Here is a 6,697-nt window from a genome sequence, read left to right on the forward strand (position 1 = left end):
GCCTGCACTCATTCTTTCTCAAATAAATAAATACAATCTTAAAATCAATCAATCAATCAACCAATCAATCCTGTCAAGGGCATGTCTAGAAAAAATCTGCCTGTGTGAACAACCTTCATTCCTAAAATCCAAGTGTTGCAAGGTAGGTAACTTGGAATGGGTAGTAGCTATAAAGGACATCTTCTTTTTTTGAAAGAATGAATAATATTTAGTTTTATTTAATGAGTATTAATCTCCTGGCTGAAAACATAGAATATCTGCCAATGAAACAATATTCTAATAAGAAAGATGTTATCTGTACACACATAACCTAACCGGTTCAATGAAGATCTCTTTGTAGATCCAAATCACGAATAGGCCTAAACTGGCAGTGCCTATTATTCATTCATTTTGGCTACATTTCCCATTTTACAAACAAACATCTTTATTTATGGTTAGAGCTTCAGGGTTTCAGAATATCTTTAGACCGGTTTCCTGATCCTGGAGCAGCGGAGTTCCCTTGCTGTCCATCAGATGACATCTACTTGCTGCTGCAGGGCATTCTGTAGGGCTGCTCTCCCACTCCATAGTTAAATACATATAAAGACATAATTCACACAGGATAATCCCCTAAGAACCATATATACCCTCCAATCTTACCAAACTATAATTTCTTATTGTTCCTCAAGTATTCTAATTCCTATCTCTGTTCCCACCACTCTCCCCCCTTTTTTTTCCCTCTTAGTTTCTCTCATCTGGAATTCTTAAGATTTTATTTATTTATTTGACAGAGATCAGGCAGAGAGGCAGGCAGAGAGAGAGAAGGGGAAGCAGGCTCCCTGCTGAGCAGAGAACCTGATACAGGGCTTGATCCCAGGACTCTGGGATCATGAGAGGCTTTAACCCAGTGAGCCACCCAGGTACCCCTCATCTGGAATTCTATACGCACTTCTATCCAAACATTTCAAGGGCCAGGCAAAGTCCCATCTCTCTACTAAAGGACAAAGTCTTTCCTGACTATTCAACCCTATGGTCATCTAGGCACTGACCCTTTTTAACCTTTATCAAGCATTTGGCTCTAAACTTTTTGCTGCCTAATTCTGTTAATTAGCTTTTCACAAGTTTTTGAGCTATCTTCCAATTAGATTTTAAGTTCCTTAAAGGCACACTCTTATATTCTGGTTTCGTATATTCCTCATGCATCCACCTAGTAGACACTCTACCTGTCCTCGCTTTGAAAAGTAACAGTTAATCCACACTTGACCCAACATGTATATTTAATGTTCTTTACAGATTTTTCTAGAACAATGTTTATACATCCTTTGTATAAACATGGATTTTTTAAAATTATTAGTCACCATACAGTACATCATTTGTTTTTGATGTAGTGTTCCATGATTCATTGTTTGTGTATAACACCCAGTGCTCCATGCAAGATGTGCCCTCCTTAATACCCATCACCAGGCTCACCCATCTGAAACCCTCAGTTTGTTTCCCAGAGTCCATAGTCTTTCATGGTTCATCTCCCACTCTGATTTCCATCCCCCCTCATTTTTACCTTTTTCTCCTAATATCCTCCATGCTATTCCTTATGTTCTACAAATAAGTGAAACCATGTAATTTTCTTTCTCTGCTTGACTTATTTCACGCAGCATAATCTCCTCCAGTCCCAACCATGTTGATGCAAAAGTTGGATATTCATCCTTTCTGATGGCTGAGTAATATTCCATTGTGTATATGGACCATATCTTCTTTATCTGTTTGTCTATTGAAGGGCATCTCGGCTCTTTCTATTGTTTGGCTATTGGGGACATTACTGTGATGAACACTGGGGTGCATGTGGCCCTTCTTTTCTCTACATCCATATCTTTGGGGTAAATGTCCAGTAATGAAAATGTAGGGTCATAGGGTAGCTCTATTTTTTAACTTTTTCTGCTAGCCCAATCAAGTACTTGAAATTCTGATATCAGAACTCATCAGCTGACTGTGTCCCAGCCACAAGACTGCAGTTGTTCATTCTGTAGGAGCTCAACTTCAATATCATTAATGCAATTTGGATCATCCCTCTTCTGATTTTTCGCAAAACGTTCATCCACGATGCTCTTTAGCAAGTTCCTTTTCATCTAGTTTGTTCAGGGCTTCCTCAGGATCAGTTGTTGTTCCCTGTTGAATTTGTTCTATCGTTTCTGCTGAACTTTGTCTCCACAAGTAACCTTGTAAAAAACTGAGTAATTTCTCTAGCTACCACAGGAACACTCGTTCCAGGTAATTCTTGTGTCGTAAGTTATTCTTTAATTGTTCAGTAACTCTGTTGTAATCTGAAAACTTTCAGATTGGCATGATGCGTCGGCGACTTTTCCCCTTCATTTCATTCTCATGGATAGTAGCTGGAGGCTGGAATTCCATTTCTTGGTAGTGCGCATCATTCTCACATACACTTTAAGATAATCAGCAGAAATCTGATGAAAATGTGTTAGTCACATAATGATTTCCTGCTGGGAGTGGAGGTAGAGTTACAGGAAGTTCCCCAATATGGCTTGCAGGATTGAATCTGGGGTCGGGTCTCCTTAACGGATGTTTTATTTTGTCTACCACTCTAAGGCTTACATCAGTCCACTGGGCTAGCCAGTTTGCTGATATAGCTAATATTGTTTCTCTATAAGAAATATAAGTCCTTCTTTCCAGGAAGATCACTTTTATTCATGCATTCAGACAATATTTACCAAGTGTCAGCTACAGACCAGGCATTATATTATGCACTGGGAATATAGTAGCGAACAAAACTAATAAATGGCTTTGCATTCTGGCAACTGGTATTATAATGGAGAAGGAGGTAAGTAGTGAAAAAAAGCAAAACAAAACAAAACATACCTAACTCAATTATAGAGACTGTTCGAAGGATAAATCCTACAAAAAACAATAAAGCAACAAGGAAGAAGATTATGATCTAGAGGGGCAGGGGGATTATGATTTTAAATATGTTATTTAAAGAAGGCCATACTAGGAAAATGACTATTTGAACAAACATAAGATGAGGAAACAAGCCTAGTGACTACTGAGGAAAAAGCATTCTGGAAGAGGGAACAGCAGCCCAAGGGCCATAAGGTAGGAGTGTGCCTACTGCCTTCACGATATGGCTGCATAGAGCAGGAAACCTGTTCTCCAAGGACTTGGACATTTCCTCTGAATTATATGTGAGTCAGTTGGAAGGTATCAAACAGAGGAGCAAAGTGCCCTAACTCATACTGGAGCAAATCACTCTCGCTACCCTATAAAAAGCAGAATATGTAAGGACAAGAGTGGAAGCAGAGAGAACAGTGAGGAAGTTATTGCAGTGATTCAAGGTGAGGTAGGAGCTGGTGGTGAGGACCGAAGTCTAGCTATATTTTGAAAGGGGAATCAACAGAGATTTCTGGTTAGATAGTCTTCATCTCCTCCCTAAAATATTGTTTAATGCCGCCACACACTAGGGATATCTTAAATGTAGACTTAAATTTCAATTGCCAAATCTAATATCTAATTGTTGATAATTAAAAAAAATCCTATATGGTATCATGATATTTATCTGTGGATTTATATTATTAGCTACATTTTAGGACAAATATTAACTTCCATTTCCATTAATTCCAGATTATATACAAAATTTTAAAAATTGGGGAATATTCTTGTACATTCATATCACAGGATATTACTAAAACAAAATTTTGATTTTTATTTATGAAGGGTTTAAATGACTTAGGAAAATGCCTGAGAAAGGTAGGTGGGAAAAAAAAGATTACAAAATTATAAATACGTTATTTCAGTTACACAATTATGCCAAGTGATAATAGTAATTAACTTGTTATACTTTTCAAATAGATTAAAGTGAGACTATTATTTTTCTTTGATAGTAATATTAAAAAAAAAAAAACACTGTGGCAAGATTCTCAAGCAAAAGCCTCCATCTAAGGTTGCTTTCCATTTATCCAACAAGAGGAGATGGAGGAGGCAATGTGCTAGGTTTACTGAGGCAGATCAGAGTCCCACCAAAGGCAACATGCTAGAGTCTCCACAAATACACTGCCCCAGCATCCCTAACTCTTCTCCAAAGGTGTCTCTTCACACCACCCCATTCTCCACCACCAAACTCCTATTCTTCTCCAGAGTAGGGCTAGCTAGTCCATGCCAGTGCTCCATGACTGATTATTGTTTCCCTCATTTGCACATGCTTTTTTTTTTTTTTTTTTTTAAAACTAAATAGAGACTCTGGAACAGAACTTCTGTTGGATCCTCTGCTCCACTTGATGGAAATCCAACTGTGTTCTTGCCTCTTGCAGTAGCAAGAATGTGAACAACCATCCATAACCCCCTTCTCATTTCATCTGTGACTACAGGGGCTTTCTGACCGTATTCTCTCAAATATTATCTATCTAATTTAGTAGATTTCTAATAACAGCAAAATATTAATTCCATATATAGATACACATCTCTATGAACAGCCAATAAACATTACTTTACTAAAAAACTAAGTAATGTAATTGCTAATACATTTCGCTCTTCAATACAATATATTCTCTTTCTGGCAGTAAAAGGGGACAAGTAGAGCAAAATGGAAGAAAAGAAGAAAGAGGAAGGGTGAAGAACCATGGAAAGCATCCCAAAGTTATTTGTAACTACTCTGGGAAGAGAGCATCAGTTTAAAATCCTCCAAAATGTCAAAATGTCATGGCAAGAAAAACAATACTTTTGTTCCTTGTGTCATTCAACACCTAGAAGTCCTAGGAGGCCCTGAACTACAGGGTAAGAATCCCTGATTGAAACAAAGTAAGAAAGAGTATTGCTGTGTCTTAATTTTAATTAGTGCCATTCATCATGTATTTTTAGCTCTCTTTCTAGCACAATCATTACATTAAACCACACAACTTCTTTAGCCAATGAATTGTGAGAGGGATGTCATTTCCAAGTGGTAACTTTTAAAAAACTCTATCATGCTTTCCCTTTCTGTCTGCCACAGCAAACAGATTGTGAGGCACCAGATAGTGGGGTCCAAGAGTGATGGCAAGGCAGAGCTGCAGTCTCCTCCCTCCTCCACAGGCATTAGTAAGAATTAAAATTTCATTGTTTAGGGACGCCTGGGTGGCTTGGTTGGTTTAACATCTGCCTTTGGCTCAGGCCATAATCCCAGAATCTTGGGATCAAGTCCTGCACGGGGCTCCTTGCTCAGGGGGGAGCCTGCTTCTCCCTCTGCTTGCCTTTCCCCTTGCTTGTGCATATACTCTCTCTCTCTCTCTGACAAATTAATGAAAAAATCTTAAAAAAAAAAAAGCAAAAAACCAAAATAAATAAAATTTCATTGTTTAAAACTATTGATATCTTTCAGGGTTACTTGTTACCATGGCAAAACCTAACCTGATTGATACTGATACCGGTTTAACATAATAGCATATGCTAATGTGAAAATTAAAAGGAAATCCCATTTAGAATGGAGTCAGGAGATTCCCAGTGCGAGCTCTCATACCCTAACACTGTTGTCAATTACAGATCCAACAGGAAGAGATGGACCTTGCACTTAGGCACTATTTTGCTATCCCAGTAGGAAGAAAAGCTTTCCTCCTTTCCCAGGCAACAGCTCAGCCAATGAAAAGTCACTATACTTCAAACTGCCACTTAAACACAATGGAATTTTTGTTTATATCGACTTCCTAATGTCCCCCTTTCCTCTTTAAGTGTTCCTCTGCTTTGTTTTGTGGACTTACCTACAGTCTGCTGTAAGTTGCTTGTTCCAGATTGCAATTCTCTGGTATTCCCAAATAAACCCAGCTTTTGCTAGTAAAACAACTGGTAGTTTTACTTTTTAAGGTTAACTCTGGTTTCCTCTGGAATTTCCAATAATTGAGAACAAACAAATCAGAGATCATAAACAAAGACTCACAAATTCACAAGAAGTGTAAAGTGTAAACATTGCAAGCCTGAGACTGATACCCTTAGAAAGATTTGCTTGGAAGTTTGCCTTTGGCCAGAGTCTAGGAACTCAAATTTCTGGAGGGTTCCCAGCATCTCCTAAATAATGAGTGTTTTCCAGTGCCTAAACTGTGAGGTACAAACAATGTAGTTTTAGATAAAACCCACTTCCCTTCTGGGAGCCTAAAATTTGAGTACATGTTAGAGTGAATACATGACCAGCCCTCCAAAACACCCAGAGTGACAAGTCTTTAATGAGCTTCTGTGGTAGACAACATTTTATAAGTATTGTTACAACTTCTGGCTAGGAAATTTAGTGCATCCTTTGTGAGTCACTGGAAAAGGATGCTTGGAATCTTGTGGCTTGTTTTCTATAGACTTTGCTTCATGCATCTTTATCTCTTTGCTGATTTTGTTTTACATCCTTTCACTAATAATAAATCATCACCATGAGTATAACTGAATCCTCTGAATTTCCCAAGAAATCATCAAACTTGGGGGGTGGTCTTAGAGACCTCCAACACGGTAAGAAATCAATGGCAGAGTCAGAAAACAAAAACGAAGTACTAGAATTGCAAATATGGAATATAAAATTGTTCCACGTAAAATGACCAAAGAAATAAATGATAGAATCACACATTTGAAGAGGAAGAAAATACCCCCCCAAGGAAGAATAGGCATGTTTGAAAAACAACCAAATGCAATTACTAAAATTGAAAAAAATTTAAAGAGATAATGGCTGAGAATTTTTCAGAATCAGGAAGATAGATGATTCCAC

The sequence above is a fragment of the Neovison vison genome, chromosome 1 (assembly GCF_020171115.1).
Source record: "Neovison vison isolate M4711 chromosome 1, ASM_NN_V1, whole genome shotgun sequence".
NCBI lineage: Eukaryota > Metazoa > Chordata > Mammalia > Carnivora > Mustelidae > Neogale > Neogale vison.